Source organism: Centropristis striata, chromosome 11 (genome assembly GCF_030273125.1).
Source record: "Centropristis striata isolate RG_2023a ecotype Rhode Island chromosome 11, C.striata_1.0, whole genome shotgun sequence".
In the NCBI taxonomy this organism is placed as follows: Eukaryota; Metazoa; Chordata; class Actinopteri; order Perciformes; family Serranidae; genus Centropristis; species Centropristis striata.
The window spans coordinates 3,216,914-3,243,639 of NC_081527.1; the positions used below are offsets into that span (position 1 = coordinate 3,216,914).

Sequence of the window (26,726 nt, forward strand, 5' to 3'; positions counted from 1 at the left end):
CTAAACCTTCAGATTCTGGTGGACTCAGTGAATCTACTGATGTTTGGTTGTACCTTTGTCCCGCCTCCCTCATGCTCATACCATGGACAAGAACATGGTCAATCACAGAAGCTCTGATTTCATCAGATATTACTGTTCTTTGTCTTCACTGACCACCTCGACCACCTCGACCTCCTCTCACAGGAACTCTTCCTCTCAGGTTTCTATCCATTGTAGGGCCTCACCAACCAGCTCTGTGAACTGGCTTTATGTTCCCTCACATCATCAGCCACAAGTGTGATCAATTCTGAGTTGTTGTGTTCAAGTGGTGACACTTGTGCTTTAATGGTGTTTGACTTTTGTCACCTGTGCTCACCATTATGCAGCACGGTGCATCACAATGAAAATGTGTTGGCAAGTTGTGTCTAAACAGGTGAAAAGTGCTGATGGTTTTGACAAAAGAGTGATTGATTCAATCAGTGGGTTCAGGCAACTGAGCATTTGGTTCAGACAATAGGGTTTAGTGTTTTAGCAATTGAGAAAAACTGTAACGTTCTGACAAACGAGTCATAGCGGTTGTAAAAAACTGTATTTATGGCTGTGACTCCTTTCTAACACCGTAAAGAGACATGTGATGTCACACATGTGATGCAATATGTTTTCACGTTGAAAATGATCCAACTGTTCACAATTATACCCTACGTAATAGAAGAAAAATCTGTGAAAATAATATGAAATGTATCATGACTGTTCCCTCAACGTCTTAAAGGAACAGACTGACATTTGTCTCACAGTGTTATTCCATTTAAAGGGAAACTGACAAAGAATGTTCACAAAGTATTTCATCATAAAATAAGCTGCTGTTTGACTTATTTTCATTTAATTGATCAAATTATTTAAATAAACTCAAACAATAGAATATAATAAAATAGTAAATAGATAAAATAGGTGAATAATAAAATGGATCCTAGTAATGAAAATAAATAAATAAATAAATTGATAATAATAATTACAAAAAATAGTAATAGTAATTATAAAAAATAACAACAGTAATAATAAAAATAATTGTAATAACAATAATTATCATTACCATTATAAAACCTGATTAAAAACAAGTCAAATATAAAAGAAATGAAATACATTTAAAGGGAAAACTGGTAAAAGAATTTCACAAAGTATTTGATCATAAAATAAGCTGATATTTGAGTTATTTTAATTTTATCGATCAAATTATATAGATGAGCTCAAACAATAGAATATAATAAATAGTTAAATAGATTGATATTTTGATCAACAAATGGATATTAATAAATAAAAAACAGAAAATAGTTATTCAAAAAATATAAATAATGATTAAAAATAACAACAATAAAATAATAAAAATTATAAGAACAATTGTTTTTATTATTATTATTATTATTATTATTACCATCATAAAACATAATTAAGAAATATGAAAAAAATGACGAATACAAAATAATTAAATTAAATTAAAAAATTAAATACAGTAAATAATTAGACTGCAAACAAATAAATTAAGCTCTATTAAAAGCCAGACTAAAACAGTAAAAGACAGTAAATAAATAGATGAAACTAAGGAGATGTTGAGTTTCCTTTTAAAAATCTCTCCATTCTCTGCTGCCCTCAGGTCTTCAGGAAGGCTGTTCCAGAGGCGTGGACGATAGTAAGAAAAGGACGCCTCATGGTGGGTTTTGGTTCTGACTTTAGGGATTATTAAAAGGCCACGAGCAGAAGACCTGAGGGTTCTACAGGGTTCATACGCTAAAAGCAACTCTGAGAAATAAATAGGACATAAAACATGAAGAGCTTTATAAACAATCAAAAGGACTTTAAAATCAATTGTGAAGCAAACAGGCAGCTAATGCAGAGACTTTAAAACAGCTGAAGACTCTGTTTAATATTAGTGTGAAGACACAGGAAAGTGAGGTGCTTTGAAGCAGCCTTATCTCTCCACCACAGGGGCTGATGGGAGGTCTGAGGACCTGTTAGAAACCACGTGGCCCTCGTCTGATCTCGCAGCTCCTCCTTGTTTGGCCTCAGCTGCATCAGAGCGCCACTTCTCCCCAGGTTCACCAGAGGAAACACCGCTGCACAAAATGCTTTTCCTCCCAGCTGCTGCTCTGTGCTGTCTGTGCTCAGGTGAGTGTTTCCAGCCAATCAGGAGCCAACAAACTCCACCTTTAACAAACACTGTCACACTCACCTTCATCTACCTGTCTGTCTCCACACAGCGCTGGCTGCCATGGCAACACAGCTGCTTCAGGAGGATTTAACATGGACCAGGAGAGTTGGTGAAAGAGTCTCCTTCAGCTGTCGAGGCACTGAACAGTGTAATAGCACTGGTGTACGGTGGTACCAGAAGAGAGACACAGAAACATTCACACAGATTCTGCGGATTGACAGGCATGATGGTGAAATACGTAAAGGTTACAATCATCCTCAGAAAGATGATTTCTCAGCTGTGAATAAACAGAACGGCTGTGAGTTGCAGATCCAGAGCGTTAAACTAACTCATTCAGCCACCTACTACTGCTGCTGTATTGTTCCCCACAGTGATAAAATATCCCTGCAGCCTGTACAAAAACCTCCAGATGAACAGATGTCAAACAGTGTCTGTGACAGGAAGAGAGCAGTAAACCACAGCCCAGGTTCACATATTTCACCTCCATCTCAGCCAGAGTCACAAACACACTGAACTGAGGGATTTATTTTCTTTACTGCTGTCAGGATTTATTTGATATGATATTTATTCATATTTTTATCAGATATTCCAGCAGGTTTATTGTTGTTCCACACAGTGAGGACAAACTAGCAACACAGAGACACAAAGATAAAAGAAGTGAAAGAGAAAAGAGTCAAATGAATATTACAAATAAACTGAGTAAAAAACATCAAGAAGTCTTGTTTGAAAAGCAGTTTGTCATTAAAAACATGATGAAACAAAAACAAGCTTCAGCATTTTGATAAAGATTAAAATCCTCTGCTTTGACCTGCTGCAGGAATAAAGTCCGCTCCTCCTCACAATGCTGACCTGCTTCCTGTGGCTCCTTCACAATAAAAGCTTTCTTCCATCACATGTTGGAACAGATTTGAGCAGATCATTTCACTTCAGTAAATGATACAAGTGAATTGTAGGATTTGTGACAGTTCCCCCTCAACAGAGATTTGGTAAATGTATTTGGATTGAATGAAGGTTTTTCTCTGTGAGCAGTGGGACCTTTGGCTCCGTCTTTACATCCAAACAAAACTTTGATCCAGAACAAGAGAACTGTTGGCCTGATTTCTATCACATCTACAGTGGATGTTGATGGTCCCCAGAGGATGAATCCTCATATTTATACAAGTTTTAAGATGTCATTTTAACTGCTAATCAACAGAGAAATGTCTCATGAGCGTATGTGACGAAATATTAATATACAAGATATTTGAAGGTTTGAAAACAAAGAATAATGATATTAATGTCAAAGCCTATATACATACATCCAAACACTGAGATCACTTTTAGATTTCACTTGGCAACAAACCTTTTCAAGCAATAAGGTTCATTCTGGCTTCATATTTTTGACCTTCAGGTCAACAGAAATATTTGAGTGTTTACAATATTTGTCCTAAAGTATAGTTTGAGTTGTTCAGTGTTTGTTTGTGTGAACAGTAACTCTGGTCTCATGTGTTGACCTGATTTAAAAAGTAGGAGGATAATAATATTATAATAATAATAATGATAATAATAATAATAATAATAATAATAATTATAACAATAATAATAATGATGATGATGATAATAATAATAATAACAGTAATAATTATAATAATAATAATAATCATGGGCTCAGCACCCCTAAAACTTGGAGTAAGAAATGTTGTTATTCTAAAATTTTTGTTCGTCTTTGACAAACTTAAATGATGTCCAAAACAAACTCTGTAGTTTGTGGTTTAAATGTAAATGTTAAGGATGAAAATGAAAACACCCCCGCTTAGCAAATGGTATCATCCTCCTCTCAGCCGCTCCCTCTGCACCGCTCCGCTGGCCGACCGGCATCCAGCGACACACGCAGAGTGAGAATCCTTTAGTTGTCGTGTTGAGAATCAACTAAGTAAGTTGCTCCAGCTCTGTCTCATACTTCTTTCCTTTTACCTGGAGTTGTTCACATTCAGATACCATATCGGAGAGTACTGGAGTCCAGGCACCGTTTTACAGTTAGTTAGCCCGGTTAGCTTCGTTAGCGCCATTAGCGCAGCTACAGTCAAACTGGAGCGGTCCGTTTATTAAACAAAAGGAGCAGTGCCACAAATTAACTGTGTACCTGTGAAGTGCGTACTTGTGTCTCTGTTGTTAAAGTTCATCGTTACTTTAGAGACATAATTTGACGTCACACGAGTCTTTTTCTGGTCCGTCGTCATGGAAACATGACTCCCTGTCAGGGCATTTGGACCAGAGTGAAAACAAACGACATAATCACTGTATAATACCAGTATGTGTGAAAACACTCACTCTGGCTTTTTAAATGAATTGTTATTTATTCCTAGTTCATATTTGATATTTTTCAGTTGTGTCTTACTGTCAAAGTAGACAATAAAAAATAGTTAAATGTTTTTCTTTGCTGTATTTATTCATGTTTTACAGAGGATTTAACCTGAACCAGACTTTGCAACAATAATAATCACATTACATTCATGCAGACGTAGTAGTATATACTACACACACACACACACACACACACACACACACAGTAGGTCTATATATAGGCTATTAATAACACAAAGGTATGAGATGTGTGAAAGATAACTCCTACACTGTAAAACCCGACAAGTTCATATAACTCAAAAAAATTGGTGAAACTGATTACATCGAAATTTTCTAGTTTCACTTACTCAACTTTGTGTGTTATATTGACATTTTAAATTAAGTAGCTTTAATTAAATTATTTTAAGTGGCACTAACTACATTTTTTAAGTTACACAAACATTCTTGTTTAAGTACTTTTTACTTGGTATTTTGTTTTCACAGTAAGAATAGAATTAAGTATGGCTTCCTTAAATATTTTTATTACCTTTAACATAAAAAATGTAAGTTGTCTGTAAGAAATGATTCACTTAATATGTACTTAACTGTTTTAAGTTTAATTAACAATGCACAAAAACTCCTATATAATTAAAAACATTACTTAATTTAAAAGCAAAACTGCAAGTTAGTTTACCTTGAAACATTTTCTGTAATCAGTTTCAAAAAATGTTTTAAGTAGCTTTAACTAAAAAGCCCCAAATACATATGTTTTGAATAGAAAAAAATATATAACATTTGAAATGCCAGACCAAATTTATTGAGTAACCACAATTAAACAGTGTCGCAAATGGAAGAATACATTCCAAAAATAGTACAAGGGCCTTGCAAGAAGACTTGAGGACTCCTAATCACTTTGTTACATAAGGACTTATCAAAAACAGCTGCCAAACGGTAACATTAAAAATGCAAGCATTATTTAAAACACAGTCCAGGACCTCAAAACAATGTTTGTCCTATGACCTGTTTTTTTTATGTGTTTTAAATGGAAAAAAAACCCTTTTTATTTTCCATGCTCAACTCTTAATATTTTGCTGAACCCTATTTACTTCAATACTTTAAACACTTCCATAAACGTTATCCAACTTTGGCATCCAAAATGTATCCATTACATCTTCCAAAACTTAAAAAACTGCCTTTAAAAAACCCCCAAAAACAATCACTTTGTGACAATATGAATGAAATCCTCTGTCACACATTACACATTATTCAGACACTTTTAGACATTTCCATAAAACTGTGTGTACAAATGTTACAACCTAAATGTACATAGTACATTCAATAACACAACTAAAACCGGGCCTGAGCAATGTTGTGAACTTTGTTTACATATTAGGATCCCTCCACAATCAGCAAGTCATTTTTAAGGGTCAGCACCCGAGGCCTCAACTTCCCATCATCCAGGCCCATAAGTACTTTCTGGATGAAGTCAAACGTGTTTGACGTGCCGTTTGGGTAACTTAGATGCAAGGCATAAAAAAGTGCAAAAAGTGTGACAAATGCCTCAGCCATTTTGGAAAATTCCATAACTATGTTACCCTCAAGTACAATTGCAGTCTTCTCTGGGCAGAAGAATGTTGCATCTGTTGAATCTGCACTGATCAACAGGATCCCTACTGGTAGATCTTCAGTGATTGGTTCATCAGACTTGGCCATCTGAAGACAACAACAGAGAACTGTTATGTGAGATAACCTGAGCTATCTCCCAAAGCTGTTTGCAGGCAATTCATCAGTAATGAAGACAGAAAACAGTCAGATAGAACCATCCAAAACAATAATCACAATACATAAATGCAAATGGTTTCTCAGGTCAGTCGCAGGTCACAGTCAATATAAAATGTGGAACAGATTTATATAAAATTATTTATGTAAAATGTAGAACAGAATGTTTTGTCTCCCAGCCTGAAATTTGTTCATTTTACCATGTTATAAACAAAAAATTTGATCTTCGATTGACTAAATATTTTCCATTGTCATTGTTGCAAGAAAAAAATAGTAATAAATAGAGATTCTAAATTTTTTTAACAATTTATTTAATTTAACAAGCTTTTACTGTCCGGTCTCTCTCTCTGTGTGTGTGTGTGTGTGTGTGTGTGTGTGTGTGTGTGTGTGTGGTCTGCCAGTGACCAATGGACATACGACAGTTCTTTAAAAGAAAAAAGACAGATTCAGGTGAGAGACTAGGGACAGTCCATAATGATCTCTGTCTTGTTTTTTCTTCTTCTGAAGAGTGTTAAGCTAAAGTAACAGATAATATAAACCAGCTATCTGCATGTTGTATCAAATTACTTATGTAGGAAATGGTCTGCTACAATATATTTGTGTATGATTGTCTCTGCCAAGGGAAAGAGAGAAAGATAGAGAAGGAGAAAGGGAAAGGGAGAGCACGCAGGAAGAACCAGGTGAGAAAACAACAACAATAAATTGATATATAGTGAATAGTGGCGAGCAAAACAGGAACAACTCATACTCCTATTCTAATTTATTGGCATTACTGTAGGTGGCCTATATTTTGCATTTTGTTGTCCAAGTAGCTGTTACTTTGTTCAGTAACAATAAAGTTCAATGTAATCTAATCTAAAAAAAAGTCTGTTGTGCTGTTACAGTCAGGAGAGTCAGTGTGGATGTTAAAGTCTCCTAGGAGGAGGACAGATGGGGAGACTGAAGACATTTGTGTGAAGAATTCTAAAAATCTGACAGAAAGGTTGGGTTGGGTTTGGGTGGACGGCAGATAATAGCAATGATGAGGTTTTGGACCGGGGAGTTTAAATGCCAGATGTTCAAAAGATGGTGCAGCAATGATGGAGAGTGGCCGAGGGTTGAGGTCTTGGTGGTGTTTTCCTCCTCCTCGGCCCTTAGAGCGAGGGATGTCCATGTATGAATATCCAGCAGGGAAGGTTTGGTTTAGTGTGAAATATTCCATGGGTTTTTGCCAGGTTTCAGTCAGACAGAGGAAGTCTAGTTGTTTGTCACTGATGAATTCATTTAAGATGAGGCTTTTATTGTTGAGGGATCTTGTGTTGAACAAAGCTTTTTTCAGAGGCTTTTGTTTTGAAGTTTGCATGGAGGAAGTGGGTACTGGGCGAAGGTTGAAGGCATTCACGTGGTGGTTCTCCTGATGACGTGGTGAGTTGTTGTGGTGACAGAATGAGGAAGTGCAGCAGCTGTAGTCGGTCCAGAGAGATGGGACGGGAGCCTCTATGGGTGTAGTGACGGCGTCGTAGAAGTCCAAAGTGTTTTATTGCGGTGATAAGTTGGTAACTCTGGTCTCATGTGTTGACCTGATTTAAAAAGTAGGAGGATCACAACTCTTTCTCCTTCAAATCAAAACAAGACTACAGAGCAACACACACTGGCTGTGTGGCCCAGCGTCCTGTCATTGGACGCACACACGTCATAAATCAAAGTAATGGACAATTTAAAGACGTGAGCTGATGATGGTGTTTGATAAAAACTGACCAAAGTCAGTAGGGTTCATCCTCTGAGGAACATGAACGTCTGAACCAACGACCCACGGAGACACTCTGCTAATGTGTCTAAAAAGGACATAAAAGAAGAGACAGTCATGTTAATATGAACATTAGAGAAACACATCATGGAGCTGAAATATGATACTGCTTCATAATGTGGACTGGTTCACCTCAGCTGACACATTCAGCAGCAGACAGGTTTTTGTACCAGTCTTTTTCACTGTGCCAGGCGAAGAGGACAAACAGTACGACATCTTTGGCTCTGGAACTAAACTGTTTGTAGGTAAGAATAAACTTTCTTTTTCCTTCAGTTGCTTTATTGAAAATGTGTTTTATGAGTTTCTGCAGCTTGTGACTTTTTTCATCATTAGTAGAGAATTCTTGCAGCCATGCAGCTATTGTTACATAAAAAAAGCTTCATAATTCCTGAAAATATGTTTTAATCTCACAGCACAACTCAAGTTATTCTTTATTTCTGCAGGAGATTAAACTGATTCACAGAGAAAAAGTTTGATCTTGGAAATGTTACAAATATACAGTATTTGATCCTCTCAGTAATTCAGCAGCGTCTCTTGTTTTTATTAAACAACACACTATAACTATCACTACAATTGTGTTTTATATGATGATAAACATGTCCTAAAGAAATATTTATCATACTGAATATGATATGTCAAGTAAATAGAACATATGGAGATTAATGAGTCATTTCTATATGTGATACAGGATGATATCTAAAGGCACACACTTTTATCTTTGTGTCAAAAGACAAAATAATTATAAATTATATATAATAACTTATAAAACCTTTAGGAAAGTATAGATCAATATTATGTGTTGTTTTACTTTTTACGTATTATAATTATTTATTATTATTTTGATGTGTTTATTTAGCATATAGAGTAAAGTGTACAGCGGAAAACGTGTAAATAATTTTAACACAAATTTAGTTGCTGTATTATATTATATGAGCTCATGTTTAATTCTGTCATGTTATTTATATGGTCATTTAATTTTTGATTAACTCAGGGTCCTTTTTTCATGTTCAATACTGTTTTTATTCAATTTGGAAGATGCAGAAAGTTTTTTTTTTGTATCAAAGTTTCGATTTCATAGTATAAAGTGCAAATAAAAAGTAAACTGATTACATATTTTTGTAATCCAGTGGATCAAGTTACTATGATGAAAAAAACTGCCGTGAAATTTCTGTTCAGCAGATGAATCCATTTCAGAGTAATCTGCCCCAACCTGCTGATATTATATTATATTATATTATATTATATTACATTATATTTTATTATAATATATTGCATTATATTACATTATATTATATTTTAACATATAAAATATTATATAACATCAAAATATATTAGCTCATATTATATATTTTATTTAATTTTAGATTATATTGTATTATTTGGCAGCTTTTATTCACATTTGACAGAATCAAACATTGTTGCAGGAAGTTAAAATTGCAAGAAAACAGTTTGTGCCAAATATAATAAAATATATAACATATAGAAATGGTAAGAATTCATAGTTTAAAAATACAAAATTATTGAGATCATTAAAATGACAATTGCATTTAATTGAATATGTAAGTTATAATCATGTGTAGAAAATGATGAAGAAAATTTGTTTTACACTTTTACAATAATATAATATTTGACTTCATCCTAAAGGATCAAGACCGTCTTTTTATTATATTATATTGTTTTATATTACATTATGCTATATTATGTGATCATAATATATTATATTACATTATATTATGTTATATTATATTATATTATATTATATTATATTGTATTATTTTATATTACATTATGCTATATTACATTGTTTTATATTATGTTATCATAATAATAATATCAAAAATATATTTTAAACCTGACACTGAAAAATGTGGACATTTTCTAAGTTGAAAAAAAAAAGAGAATGAGATCATTTTCAGATCCTTTCTGAAATATATTCAATTAAAAACTGGACAAAGAAAATATATTTAATGTTCAAATGGAAATACGGACAAAGCGATTTTGGAATTTGATGAAAATGTATTTTTAATTATGTTTTACACATCATGCAAACTTTATATTAAATTATATTATTATGATAATATCATATATTATATTATCATGATATTATAATATATTATATTATTATGATATTGTAATATCATATTTAATTTATTTATTTTATTAAGTGGACATTTTTATTCACATTTGACAGAATCAAAAATTTTTGCAGGAAGTTGAAATTGCAATGAAAAAAGTCATAAAATGATTTGTGTCTTGATTTGTTCCTATATGAATTATAAAAGGTTTATTGTGGTAAATATTTGGTTTATATCCCAGACGAGCCCCCATTTAGTCATAACCCGACTCCTGGGCCATGACAAAAACGGGAATGGACACAGAGAATGATGATAAATTAAAGGAGATTTATTGTGATAAAGTAAAGAAATCAGTCCAAATGTGGAGTGTGTCAGTCAGTAACATCAGTAATGTCAATGTGAGTGAATGAACACAGAGTTAAAGCAAAGCCGCCATCCTGTGGCTCCTTCAAGGACACTAACAAAAAGCAGTAACTGGGAGCCTCGCCACTCAATAAGTAGACACTGGACTGGAGCGTCAACATTCAATATATTGTGTTCCCTAACATGAAAATAATATTTGACATGAAGGTAAATATGTGCTTTATTTAAAATGTGTGATATATAAAAAGACATTTCCATTATATGAAGGTACAAGTCATCATTATATGAAATGAATTTCTATAGGTAAGAAAAACGAATGATAATGTGAAATGAAAGATGTGATCTTGTGTCCCCATATAATCCATGCTGACATTAGATGCTGAGTGTGTTTCATATGAAGGTGAATACAGTATATGTAGTGAACTTTGTGCTGTATTGATGAGTAGTTTAGTGATCAGAGTCCATGTAGTTTCCAGGATCACACTGAATGCAGTGCAGTGCTGTAAGCTGCTGTTGACTGTGTCAATGTGTGTCTGTGCTGCTTGTTGCTGCTGTCAAACTTCAGGTGAGCAGGTAGTGAAGCCCATGGTGAGCGTGTACCCAGCAGCACCCAGAGCCCACCTGGAGGGGAAGAGCTCCCTGCTGTGTCTGGCCTCAGCCATGTTTCCCCCTCTGGTCCGCTTCTCCTGGAAAAGACGAAAGGAGAACGGTCCTCTGGAGGATCTGCCCCCTGCTGAGGGAGAGCAGCTGGAGCTCAGAGAGTCGGGACACACCGCCGCCATCTTGCTGCTCCGTCAGCAAGAGAGCAGCACGTATAAATACCGCTGCTACGTCCAGCACGAGGGGGGCCAAGTGGAGGCCCCAACAGAACAAGGTAATGAAGGCTCGCTGACTGTGTTCAGCAGTGATTCAGCTTCATGTGGAGACGCTGTCAAAGAGAGCAGAGGAGCAGAGGACTGACATTTCTCACTGCAACTCCAAACATTTCACTCCTTTTCTGTTTCAGAGGTTCCAGCTCCAGCAGCCTCCTGTCCTCCAGAGAGAGAGCCAGCAGACCTGCTAGCTCTGCAGCAAGCTGACTGTAAGATCACCTGCTGCCTCTCCTTCAATCACAATCTTTCCTTTTTCACTTTGCTTTTCAATGCCAACATTTAAAGTCTCTGTCCTGGCTCCGTATAGCTCAAAAGCTGGCTGGGGCCCTGACTTGTTGTCTTCAATAAGGACCTTTGAGCTTTCATTCAAAGTGTAGCCGACCCCTGTCTTCATGTAAAGCTGCTTGTCCCGTCTGGAAAAGTCCAAGTTATACTGATGAAAATCTGATGATGTTCTGATGACATTTACACACTGTGTGACTCTGTGTGTGTGTGTGTGTGTGTGTGTGTGTGTGTGTGTCAGGGTCCTTCCAGTCTCAGTGCAGGGTGAAGCTGCTCTGCCTGCTGTACACAGGGCTGATAGTGAAGAGTCTGGTGTTCTGCTGTGGACTCTCTCTGCTGATGATCATCAGAAACAAGGGACCGTCCACCAACTGCACACATGCTGACTGACTGTTTTCTGCCTTTTCTCACCATCAAATCTCATCAATTCATCTCATTCATCACGCTGATCAGTATTCACAAATATCAATGATGACGTGTTTTGGTTGTTCTGTTAAAGGAAGATACAGTCATCCTAAAAATATAAATGCAGATATACACGTATATATATATGTAGTTACTAAGTGTACATTTTGTCTGTTGTTGTTTTGATATTTTAGTTAATTTCCACTTTGAATTGCGACCTGTATAATAATAGAGATTTGATCTCAATCATTAGCTTCTTGTAGACATGTTATTGTTTAGTATTTTCTGTTTCTTTGATTCATTTTCATCAAGTTTGTCAAATTCTTTGAGTGAAACATTCTCAATAAAGTGAAAAATCACGGTGTGTCTGTTTTTGAAACCTCCTTGTTTTGATGTATTTCAGTTTAACTTCAGAGCAAATAATCAGAAACAGAATCTATTGGATATATATAGTATTGTTCAAATTACACAATTAATTATCTAATTATGTCAGAGGTTCGTTGAGACAATACTTAAGAGTATATTCTGAAACAAGTCTTTAAAAAATTATTTACTACTGATGTCTGGAAAAAAAACCTCAAGAACTTCACTGGAGACGGACAGAGTTGAAGGCAACAGAGTTTATTCTCAAACAAGAGTTTAAACTATAATCTTCCCTCCTACTATCTGTGTAATTATTTTTTAAATTATCACTTTTTTTCCCGGTTACAAAGCTCTTTTATTATTTTAAAAAGAAATTTGGCTTCACTGTAGTTAAGTAAAGTACAAAGTATCTATATATCTACATGTATAGAGCTATGGATAAGTAGTAGTAAAATAGCAAAATATAAAGACTTAAAAAAGTACTCAATAGTCAAGTACAAAGAAATTTCATTTCACTTTTTTTATTAAATCTAAAAAAAACTATATGAAATAAATAAACACTTAAACATTCAAGAAATACATAGTTTAATTAATTAATTAATAAGGCAGTTTCAGGAAAAAGCTCAAAAGTCACTTGTTAAATTCAATATTTCCAAATGTGTGAATATGAATGAAACAGTACGGCCCAATGAGATTACTGGCTTTATTGCTTTATGTCTGTTTATATTGTGGTATGGAAGTATTATTCATCTGTCTAATTATTACTGCGTTGTTCAAATTACACAGTTAATTATCTAATTATGTTGGAGGTTCCACTGAGATAACAGTTAAGAGTTTATTCTCAAATAGTTTAAACCAGAATAAACTATAAATGTAACATTTTGCATCAGTTTATATAACTCTAATCTTCCCTGCTACTATCTGGTTAGTCTCAACATTATTTTCTAAAATTAGCAGTTTCTAAAAAGCAATTCCCCCCAGAACAAGTTGAACTTGCACTTGCTGTTCTGATCTATTTCTGGTCCTGGTTTTTCAGGGGATTTCCAGAGTGAATCGAACTCTGATCTCCTTCAGTCTTTTTCTTGTTGTTACACACTCTTTGTAGTGATAAATATGTCATTTGTGATTAGTGAAGAATAATACTTGAGAAATTATAATCTAATGTTTACTGTGTTAATACAACAGTTTTTGTGCAGTTGAGTGTTTTACTTCTCGTCACTTTACATGAGGAGTTAAATAAAAGTGTTTTATTGGAATAAAAAAAATATTATATACTGTAGGTTATAGATTAGCATTGTAAAATAAATTATTGTATGATTTCAGTCCCATAATTTATTAAACAATAAATATCAGTATGCTACTATACTTTATTTTACAGTGTGATAAAAACTCTTGCAGTTATTTTAGAGGTAATTGTACCATGTTATGGAATACAGCATTAATGGTTTATTTCTGTCATTAAGTTCCTGTTCCTGAGACAGTGAGTACTGAGTGCTGAAATCTAACTGAACTTCCACTAACGATTATTTAACCAGAGTGGACGGTTGTAACTGTCATTGTGTTATTAACGTGAGAAAGGCTGCAGAGCAGAAACCCACACAGCCCGTCGGCTGCAGGAAAGGAAGTGTTGATTCGCTGCCAACAGTTTGTTTTATGAGCCTTAATAACCACTGAGAACAGATTCATATCTGCTGCTGTGCACACTGTTGGGGTTTTCATCTGCCTCCAACCTGAGCAACACTTGTGTGGGTCTCATGGTTCAAAAGTGCTTTTCACAATTATTAATAATTATACTAAAAAAATATAATTTATATTAAATATGACTCTGTAAAACAGAGAAAAGAGCCAATTCACCTAAATCAGTCTCATAAAGTTACTAAACTATCAATTATCTCTGAGTGATAATTAAGTTAATAATTATCACCAAATTACCATATTTATATTTAATATATTTGATTAGAAGTGGTTGGCATATCACTCGTAGATGTACAACATTAAATGGACAGCATGTATATTAAAATAGTCATTCTTAAAAAGTAAAGCAAAACACACAGGAAAGGAGTCACAGCCATAAATAAGCTCTAACAACATGGCTGTGTGATACAAACTGAACTTTATCACAGACAGAGAGCGCCACCCTGTGGTTAGTCACAGGAAGTGCAGGTACCCACATGATGATGATGATGATTTCACACTACAACATATTCCAGATGTATTACATTTATTTGATTGAGAAAAGTTTCTTAATAAAGGTTACATAAAGGACATAAAGTGCTTATTTTGAATTTGTCGACTGTTTTAACATTTAACATCAGCACAAGATCACAAACCAGACTCCATTCAAAAATCTCTTGTGTTAAGACAAGCTGAAACACAATAAATCATTAGTTATTTTATTTCTTAATTCAGTTTTGTTTCTATAGTTCCATGTAATACTTCTGCTACTATAACTACTATTATGTCAAAAAGTAAAACAAAGGGAAAAAAAGGTCATCCTCCATATCAATGAATTATTAAAATAATCTGTTAAAATATTCTCCATAACACTGATTTCTTCACGCTGTACCTCTGTTATATATTTTCTTAAATCATCCTCTTTCACAAAGTGTCTTTCAGTAACTGGGGTTTCTGTTATTTTGTCCACCCCATGTTAATCATAACTAATATAAATCCAGTTATTCCACTACTCTTGTTCAGTAAAATGTATTTACACTTTACCTGTTTATTTCTGTCAGGTTTACACAAAATCTAATCTAACAGATTATTTACAGTGTGAAATTGAGAGCATGTGATGTTTATGCTTGTGTGTGTGTGTGTGTGTGTTGTTAGGTTTGGGTAGACAAAGCTGCAGGTAAAATCAAAATGGCGGACAGTCTTCTGTCTCTGGAGAACTAAATGACCATGCTAACTTTGATTCTGTGTGTCTGTTAAAAGGTCAGTTTCAAGTAAACTGTATGTGAGTTATTGTAGTCGACCCTAAATTAATGTGTTAGTTAGTAATGGCCTGGTTTCTGTGCAAGCAAGACAAACATTCATTTTCAAATGGCATGGCTCTGTAAACATCAGAGGGGGTTGTGTCAAATCAAATCAAATCAAACTTTATTTATAAAGCACTTTTCATACAATGAATGCAACACAAAGTGCTGTACAGAATATAAAAACAGAGATGCAACACTTAACCCCCCCACAAACACACACACACACACACACACACACACACACACACACAGCTGACTCCTGACTCCACCTGCAGGTGGATGACAGACTTCCTGTCTGACAGGAGGCATGTGAGTCTGGGGAAACTTGTCTCTGATTCCTGGACCATCAGCACTGGATCCCCTCAAGGCTGCGTTCTTTCTCCTCTGCTCTTCTCCCTGTACACCAACAGCTGCACCTCCACTCACCATCCATCAAGCTCCTGAAGTTGGCGGACGACACCACCCTCATTGGACTCATCTGTGGTGGGGATGAGTGGGCCTACAGGTGGGAGATCCTCCATCTGGTGACCTGGTGCAGTGAGAACCACTTGGAGCTCCGTGCTCTAAGGCAGGTATTCTCAACCTTGGGGTCGGGACCCCAATTGGGGTTGTGAGATGATTTCTGGGGGTCTCCACATCATTTTGGAAGTCAGCTCTGTCTCCACTGTGTTAATGTGTGAATGTGTTTTAGTCTTTTTGGTCACTTAATGTCTTTTTTTGGTCATTTTGTGGTCAACTTGTGTCTTTTTTTGGTCATTTTGTTTCCTTTCTTTGGTCATTTTGTGTCTTTTTTTTGTCATTTTGTGTCTTTTTTTGGGTGATTTTGTTTCTTTTTTGGGTAATTTTGTGTCTTTTTTGGTAATTTTGTGTCTTTTTGGTCATTTTGTTTCCTTTTTTTGGCCATTTTGTTTCTTTTTTTCGGTGATCTGAACTGTGCGTGTGAGATTGTGTTCAGTGAGCGGGGGTCGCGGACAACATGCATGTTAAATTGGGGGTCGCGACTCAAAAAGGTTGAGAACTACTGCTCTAAGGACAGTGGAGATGATGGTGGACTTCAGGAAGAGCCCAGCCTCACCTGCCCCCATCACCCTGTGGGACTCCCCAGTCACCACTGTGGAGTCATTCTGCTTCCTGGGCTCCATCATCACCAGGACCTGAAGTGGGAGCTCATCAAGAAAGCACAACAGAGGATGTTCTTCCTGCAGCAGTTGAAGAAATTCAACCTGCCAAAGAGGATGATGGAGCACTTCTACGCTGCCATGATGGAGTCCCTCCTCACCTCCTCCATCACCATCTGGTACACTGCTGCCACTGCCAGGGACGAGGGCAGACTGCAGCGTATCGTTCCCTCTGCAGAGAAGGTGATCGCTGCAATCTGCCGTCCCTGCAGGACCTGTACGTCTGCAGGCAAGACTGTAGCCGAGCCCTCCCACCCTGGACACAGACTGTTGGAGGACCAAAACCTCCCGCCATAACAACAGTTTCTTCCCTCATCAACAAGGCCAGAGACCCCCACTGACTCTCCCCCTGCACCCTCTATATGTTACATTAACGTGGACAGCCACCTGACCTGATATCACACATTGGAGACATGAATTCTGTATACTTGCACGCTCCTATTTACACAGCTCCTTCCCTCATCTAAATAATTCCATAATGGCACATATTACTGTTTATAATTCATTTTTAAAAACATATTTTTAGTTTGTTGACTTTTCTATTCTTCATACTTTCTGTTTAAGTTGCTGAAGTACTTGCCTTAATGTATATCTATTATTTTAGTACTTTCTTTGTTTGTTCTTATGCACCAATACATCACAGGAAATTCCTTCTATGCCAAAATCTACTTGGCAACAAAAATGATTCTGATTCTGATTGTGAAACTCATCTCAGCCGCTTGTATCTGTGATCTCATTCTTTCTGTCACGTACAAAGCTCGTGAGCAGAGGTGAGGGCTGAACATAGATGGATGGTAAACCCAGAGCTTTGTCTTCAGGCTATCTTTATATCTTTGCACAGCAAATGGTTGTATGCTGCTGTATTAATGTTGTCAGATGTTGTTTAGGTCACATTTAAGGTTTGGAAAAGATCATGATTTGACTAAAATAAGTACATTTCAGTCAGACAACTCACGTGATGCATAATGTGTTCATTGGACAATGAACATAGATTAGATTTGGCGTCTAGGCTCCGACCTCATCACTCCTCATCAGTTACATGAGGTGTTGAGGAGTGATGGAGTAAATCCCCCGTGGGAGCCTACAGGTGGTGCTGGGTGGTGGTTGGGCTGAGAAAGCAAGCAGCAGTACAGATGCAGCAGCAGCATCAGCAGCAGAGGAGAGCTGAGGATTACTCTCATCTTAAATAGAGCTCCAGACTGGATAGAGGGAGTGTTTAGGTGGAGGAAGTATGAGGAGTGGAGCATGCCCTGAGTATGGCAGCACAGCACCAGGTGCCTGCCTGAACTAGCTCGCAGACATCGCTCCATTTCTTGGTGAGTACAAGCTGGACTCTTGAGGCTCATGTGTGTGTGAGTGGAGTAGATCTGGTTCTGGTCTCTGGTTCTGGATCGAGGCTCTGCTAGGTGGAGTCTTCACCTGCAGCGACTGGATGTAGAACCCCATAATGTAATAAAGTATAACATTAATGGAGGTTATTACATTATCAGGTTAGCCTTCATTTCACAAGTCCTGATAATGTAATAATTCCCCAATATTGTAATAATTTAACAGCAGACCACCCATTACTTGGGTTCAAGTGGTGATACTGTGTATCAACTCTAGCTCAAGAGCTCTAGCGCCACCAACAGGTCAAAGTTGAATGTTTATTCACTTTTGACCCGTTCATCCGTTTTTCACAAACGAGGTATCCATGACAACCGAATGCATTCAACAGCTTCTTGAGATCTAAAGGTGCTTGGTGTTATACTTTATTACATTATTGGTAAAAAGTGTATTACATTATTGGGAAATGCACTTTATTACATTATCGGGAAGTTATTACATTATCAGGTTTTATTACATTTTCAATGGACTCAAGTGCAGATTTTTATTACATTCTCAGGGTTATTACATTATGGGGAATTTATTACATTATCAGGTTCTACAACTGGACCACAGTCGTCATAGAGCTGAGGAAACAAACAAACAAACAAACAAACAAACAGATATCTGAGAGAGAGCACACCTAAAAGTTAGAGTTACAGTTAGACATTGAAGTCATTTTTTTGAGGCGACCAAAGACAGCAGGAGACAGGAAATAAAAAACAGCCTCAAGTGGATTAAACTAAAGTAGTTTGGGCTCTGTTGACATTTTGTTGTGAAAATAGTCACGACTTGAGTTCATTGTTACTGCTTCCATTTTCTGTGAACTCCAAAAACACTATTTGAATTTCTATTTTCCTGTTTTATTTACCTGTTAATACCTCTATTTATCAGTTCTTGTTTCCAGACTTAAATCTGAGTCAATCAGTTAAATAGTATCAAAATATGTGCGGGGGGGGGGTGGGGGGGGGGGGCGGAGGGTGCTTGAGCACCTGCCCCTTTGCTCCTTGATGCCCAAAGTGCCCTTTTGTCAGTGTGGGTTTTTTTTTTTTCTTTGTTTGTTTTGTATGTGTGTCCGTACAAGTCCGTCTGTGTGGCCCAAAATAATAATAAATAAAACAAAATAGTAATAATTTAGATCTACCTTGTCCGGTCACATGATCCACAATGTGCCCTCACTGCCCTGACGCGCCCAGGCACGCGCCCTGCTGCTAATCGCTAAGTTGCTGGAGAGGCCACTGCGAGTCTCGTGTCAACAACTGGTCCGGTGAGTAAGTTTTGCAGCGGTATTCGTTTGTGCACGGTGTATTCTTGTAAGATGACTGACGAAGTGAAGTGAGCAATGAGCATCCTCTGTGTCGTACAAATCTGCACACACACCTCTCACAAGTTATAGCCGCTAGTTAACCACACACAGCGTGCTGTGGGGAAAAGTACGTCACTCTTTTTGTTGTTGTTGTTTCTGTCTGTTTCTCTTGTCATGGGCAAAGTGCATTAGAGAGATATCATGTGTTATTTCACTGTCAAGCTGTTTTCCTCTATGTTTCTAGAGGCAACGAGGCATAGACTATGTTATTTCACTAAAACTATGCAATATGCATATTCACATAATTTTGGACTATTACAGTATAAACACAACAATATTAGAAGAATATGAGTCTTGATTTTCTCAACCGCTCATTTAAACATATCAGTACTTGTTTATTTATAACATTTATACACAAATTAAATATAATATGCATACAAATTATATAACTTTTAGAACCTTGCTGTCTTGCGCAAAGTCGATAGTCAAACTGAATAAAAGCACAAAAATATTTGAATATGTGAGTTCTATATCATTTAATTATTTTTTATTTTATTAGTAGCACTAGGAATAATAAAGGGCAGATTATGAATGGACAACATTTGTGGCTATACAGTACAATTTTTGAAAAGGTATGAAATGTCACTCTGCGTGTTTAATAAATACAGGATGAAACATTTGTGTAAAAACAATCGGTTGCATTTGGTTTTACTGAGGTTAGAAAACAAAAATAAAGCTGTGAAATTCAAATAAAGAGGTGTCAGAATTGATTAATTTGTGTCCTCCAGATTGATTAAAACTGAAAAGCAAGGACTCCAGGAAGAGTAGCCACAGTTCAGCAACAGGCCAGTGTGCAATGATGATCTAAATTCAACCTAATACATTATCTTCATATGTCCTAAATTAATGCACAGCTTGAATTATGGCTTTGAATGAGCAACTTGTTCTGTTTAGTTCAAGCAGTCAGCCTTGGCTGCAGCCTCTCTCAGCAAGTAGTCTCCTCCAACTATCAGCAGCACGGCAGGTCAGTCACAGTGAGCCATTTTACATGTTAGTTATCTTTGCATCTTGTCATGATCACATAACACTTGTTTAATCAGCTACTATCTCTCCCATGCTCTTTTTAGTGTCTACAACATCAGATCAATACAGCAATATCAGCAGCAGCAGCCTCCTCAGCAACCCCTCAACAGAAGCTCTTCAATGTCCCCATGAGGTCAAACAGTGACTCATTTTGCTTTGCACTGACCGCTAACAAATATATAATGTACAGTATGTACAATGATATGGTATGTTGTGATTCCATGTTACATTCTTTATGAATATGGGTTGCTACAATTCAACCGGTTATACTGCAAGGTATGCTTCTCTATTGTGTTTCAAATCCGTGCTCCATGTGCCCCCTTTTAACTTTGAGCACCTGCCCCTACAAAGGTCTCTGCACGGCCCTGTTTGCCATCATCAGGGGGACAAAACAGTAGAGCTCAGTATAGAGAGTGTCACAGAGAAGAAACAGGCGGTCTGCTGTGATGTCAGAGGGGAGAATATTGATGAGTGAAGGTAAAACAGAGCAGTTGAGCTTGTTGACCTCTCCCCTTCTCTGCTGCTCTTTGCCTCTCTGTCTTCACTTACATGAAGCTCATTTAAAGCAGATGGACTTTGTGAGTCCTGCCTTCATTGATATAAATATATAAAGGTTTATATAAAGAGCTCCATCATTAACAGCTTTATCCCACCTCACTGTCTCAGTCAACAGGGCTGCAAGAGAAGGAGTTGATATGCACACAGCTCCACGGTGACTTCAGCTTCATGCTCACATTCATTAAGAAACATCAAACTGCTGAGAAAAATATTCAGACGCAGAGAAACTCAGATATAAAGTTTGCATCAGTGTTGTTTCTCTCTGCTCTATTTTCAGGGCTGGATGTGACATTTGTCCTCACTGACTCCATGAGCTGGACTGAGGCCCAGAGCTGCTGCAGAGAACACCACACAGACCTGGCCAGTGTGAGAAACAAGACAGAGAAGCAGAAGGTCCAGGAGCTGCTTCCAGCAGGAAGATATGTCTGGATCGGCCTTTTCAGAGACTCCTGGAAGTGGTGGGATGGAAGCAGCTCCTCGTTCAGACACTGGAAGTCAGGGCAACCTGATAACTGGGGGAGGAGGCTTGTACAGCAGCAGATTTCAGCTCCTCTGGAGGATGGGGGGATGTGACCTGTGACAAGAAGTATCCATTCATCTGCTCCGCTCCATCTGAGTGGGAACCCCTGATTCAAACAGTATTTATATTAGATTTAGCTTTACTTTAGCATGAAATGAGAAGATAAAAAACATTTCTGGACAATAAATGTGAACACTCAGGATGCTGATGTTAGCGTGCAGTGACCAACTGCAGATAATCAGTTTGTGTTGACTTCAATGTGAGAATATCAACAGATGGAGGAAGTAACTGCTTCTAACTGACTGATAAACCCCTGAACGCCCCCTGGTGGCGGCCTGCAGTATAGCTCTAAACTGACCACAGGCAGGACAAAACTAACTGAGGACACTTTATATCAACAGGATGCTGATTATTATCAGAGCAGAAATCTCTCAACTCATCATGTTTGATTGTTTTTTTAAAGCGTCTTTGAAGAAAGTGAAGAGATTGAGGATGAGTGTGACTGTATCTGCTGTGATTGAGGGAATGCTGAAGCAGGTGAATCTTCTTTTGATTCTTTTTATTCAACTTTGATGCAAAAACTGAGCAACAAATGACTGTTAGAAGCAAATTTAAAATGAGATGAGATGAAACTTTATCAGCCCTCAGAGAGTGAATTCACATTAAAGCAGTAAAAGAAACAGTCTGAGGAGGAAACAGATAAAGAGACATTTAAAATAATAAATCATTCACAAACTATATGTTATAAACATTACAATGCTTTGGACAGCAACGTGACATGAGAAGTAGAAACAGGGAAAGTCACAAACTATCATGTGAGGAAAAAAGTGTGAAAAAGAGCTTCCAGAGGATGAAATGTAAAGAAGAAAGCAGAATGTAATCTCTGTGTGAGTAATAATGTTTGTCAGCTCCAACAGAAGCTGAAGGACCAGGGGCTGAATGACGACGTCACACTGAGCTGGAGGAAGCAGGCTGATGGAAAAGTCTTCCACAAGGAGAAGAAGAAGACCAGCTTTCATTGAGATTTGCTGTAAATCAGAGAAAAGTGTGTTTCTTTCCTCAGAGTCCTCGTGTGATGTGTGAGAATAGAGCTGCAACAATTAGCAGATTAATCCACTCGTTGCAGCTGTTTTTACAATCAAATCATCATTTTAGTCATTTTACAAGCTCAAATGTCAAATATCTGCTGGTTCCAGCTTCTCCTATTTAAAGAGTTCATGCTTTTATTGGTCATATATGGTCATAAACTTATATTTACTCATATTTAAACATATACAGACTCTTGGTTTATTAAGTTTGAATTGATGTGTTTGGGCTGTGGGAAATTATAACAGGCAATGTTTTATTATTTTTCACATTTTATAGGTAAGATAATATAAATTAGATTTGACTGGAATCAACTCCAGTGAAAATCCACCTTTAAACTTTAATGTTGTGTTGAATCATTCAAATCTACTTTAATGAGTCAAAACATCTTTCTTCATTTGAGTTAATATATCGCATCAAAACATGCCAAACACTTCTGGCTTTTCAAAAATGAATATTTATTGCTTTTCTTTGTCATATATGGTCATAATCTTATATTTACTTATATTTTAAGGTGTTGGTTTATTAAAACAAGACATTTGAATTCATGTGTTTGTGCTGTGGGGATTTATAACAGAGATTTTTTTTTACTATTTTCTGACATTTCATTGATCAGATTAATAATATTAGATTACACATATTCTTTATGATGAGATTAGATATTTGGTTCCTTCAAATGGTTTTGGTTTAGAAATTAAAGTCTCACTGCTATGACATTTTATTTAGTTTATAATGAAATAAAGTCATATCCAACAAAGTAATGTTGTGAAAATGTTTGATGAAATAACATAATAATGTCTGCAATGAATTTAATACATTTCTTTAATTATTTCACAACTTGTTGCTTTATTTATATTTGTCACAATTGACTTGTGTGATGATTTATTTGGTATTTTATAATAGAGATAAGGAACAGTCAGTCAACTATTATAACCCTTAATGAAGCCTAAAAACATCTCAGAGATGATGAAACTTTATAAAAAGATTATAGATCACAGAGGACATTTATTGTTATAAATCAGCAGTATTATGGAAAGTCTTCTCTATTATCTCTATTATAAAATACCAAATAAATCATCACACAAGTCAATTGTGATATAAATAAATAAATAATTAATAAACAATAAAATACAATTTGTTAAATAATTAAAGAAATGTATTAAAGTCATTGCAGACATTATTATGTTCCCATCATACATTTCTCATCATAAAGAATATGTCTAATTTTATTAATCTTATCAATGAAATGTCAGAAAATAGTGAAACATCTCTGTTATAAATCCCCACAGCACAAACACATGAATTCAAATGTCTTGTTTTAATAAACCAACATGTTTAAATATATTGATGAGATCCAAAACACACCCTGTCCTCCACTCTCTGTCTCTGCTGCTGCCTTCAGGATCCCTGTTCTTATTACAAATGCTCATCAAAAACACTGTCTGTCTATTCACAATAGAATTCACAGGCCAAAACATTTCATAACTATAAAACCTTCCAAAATAAATATAAATATAAAACTAACTTCTGTGATGACTCCAGGGAAGAGTTCTTTAACCCACAGCTGTTTAAATCAAGACGTGGCCTGGTTTGATGCATCTGAATATGAGAAGTCTGTGCAATCAATTTAAATTAGACCAAGTGGAAATTCTACTATCACAGACTGAGCCAGACATCCTGGTCCTAACAGAAACCTGGCTCAAAGACAACATACATGATTCAGAAGTTTCCTTGCATAACTACAATCTATCCAGAAGAGACAGAGCTGGAAGGAAAGGGGGTGGTGTGGCTGTATACGTCAAATCATGTTTATCTGTTACTGTACTACAGAATGTCAGCATACCTCATTCCTTTGAATTTATGGCTCTTAAATCAACCTATCCAGTAATCATTTCATCCATGTTGTTGGTGCATACAGACCACCCTCAGCCATCCCCAGTGCAATCAATTCATTAGCCCACCTCATCGCTCAGTACAACAAATCAGAGACGCTGGTCCTGGGTGACTTTCATTTAAACTGCTTGACATCTGACTCAGATCATTTAAAAGACATATGTGATCATCTAAATCTGACACAGTTGATTAAAGAGCCAACCAGACCTAACCTGAAGAACCCCAAAAACTCCTCACTGATAGATTTCATTCTGTCTAACAGGAGAAACACAATCACTGTTTGTGCTGTTTTTGCCCTTGGCATCAGTGACCACTGCCCTGTAGCCTGTGTCAGAAATGGAAAAATGGAAAAATCATGCTCCAAAATTATACTCAAAAGAAACTTCAAACACTTCAACGAGGAGGCTTTCCTCTGTCACCTTGTTGCAAGTAACATTCACCACACGCATAAAATACCAAATATAGATTCAGCTCTGGATTATTTTACAAATTCCTTTCTGTCACTGATCAATAAACACGCACCATATAAGAAACATAGAGTTAAAAATAGAACAAGCCCCTGGTTCACCACTGAACTAGCACTGATGTTCAAAGCAAGAGACAAAGCGTGGGCCACAGCAAGGCTCAGTGATGAGGCAGCTCACTGGCTCACATTCAGAAAACTAAGGAACAAATGCACTTCCGCCTTAAGAAAAGCTAAAGCTAATTATCACATTGACTTCATCTCCAGCTCTTTTACAAACCCATCAACATTTTGGAGAGCAGTTAATATAGAGAAAAACAAATCATGTGCATCTATTCCTCCTTCTATCACATCAGATAACTGTATAATAGATAAACCAGCTGACATCTGTGATGCTTTCAATGCACATTTTGTTGCTGCTGGAAACCATTTTGATATATTATATCCTGGTCTTACTGGTCAGCTGCTGCCTCATGTGTCTCCAAACCACCACTGTTCAAACCACACCTCCCTGTTTACACTGCAACCTTTTACGTCTCATGCTGTTATCAAAGCACTTCAGGGTTTAGACTGCAAGAAATCAACAGGTGAGGATAAAATAGATCCTTATTTTTTAAAGCTTGCTGCTCCTCATATAGCAGACCAAATGACATACCTGTTTAATCTGTCCATTTCTTCTGCTGTTATCCCTCAGGTATGGAAATCAGCACATGTTGTCCCACTACATAAGAGTGGTGATAAATCAAACCTCAACAACTATCCACCAGTTTCCAAACTGCCCTGTCTCACTAAGGTTCTAGAATCTCTGGTCAACAATCAGCTCCAAACATTCCTCTCACTAAATGATGTGCTGAGTCCCCTACAATCTGGTTTCACATCAAAACATAGTACACTTACTGCTATTACATCTGTTACAAACAATATTATATGTGCCATGGACAAAGGAAATGATTGTGCCGCCCTCTTTGTAGATTTATTAAAAGCATTTGATACTGTTGACCATGCTCTGCTAGTACAGCGTGAAGAAATCACAACACAAGAGATTTCTGAATGGAGTCTGGTTTGTGATCTTGTGCTGATGTTAAATGTTAAAACAGTCGACAAATTCAAAATAAGCACAAGACAACCTCTATTCCTTTATGTAACTTTTATTAAGAAACTTTTCTCCATCAAATAAATATAATAAATCTGGAATATGTTGTAATAATAATAATGTAGTGAACTCAAAAACCTTTTTTGTCCAGTTTACACATTTCAGTTACATTCAAAACTGTGTGTGTGTGTGTGTGTGTGATCATCATCATCATCAGCATCATCATCATCATCATGTGGGTACCTGCACTTCCTGTGACTAACCACAGGGTGGCGCTCTCTGTCTGTGATAAAGTTCAGTTTGTATCACACAGCCATGTTGTTAGAGCTTATTTATGGCTGTGACTCCTTTCTAACACCGTAAAGAGACATGTGATGTCACACATGTGATGCAATATGTTTTCACGTTGAAAATGATCCAACTGTTCAGAATTATACCCTACGTAATAGAAGAACAATCTGTGAAAATAATATGAAATGTATCATGACTGTTCCCTCAACGTCTTAAAGGAACAGACTGACATTTGTCTCACAGTGTTATTCCATTTAAAGGGAGACTGACAAAGAATGTTCACAAAGTATTTCATCATAAAATAAGCTGCTGTTTGACTTATTTTAATTTTATTGATCAAATTATATAGATGAGCTCAAACAATGGAATGTAATAAATAGTTAAATATATTGATATTTTGATCAACAAATGGATATTAATGAATGAAAATAAAAAATAGAAAATAGTTATTCAAAAAATATAAATAATGATTATAAAAAACAA

General features: G+C 36.4%; 1 pseudogene; it reads left to right on the top strand.

Annotated features, from left to right (window-relative positions):
- Positions 1 to 1,797: 1,797 nt before the first annotated feature.
- On the top strand, positions 1,798 to 12,051 carry LOC131980942 (immunoglobulin lambda-1 light chain-like; annotated as a pseudogene).
- The last annotated feature ends 14,675 nt before the right edge of the window (positions 12,052 to 26,726 follow it).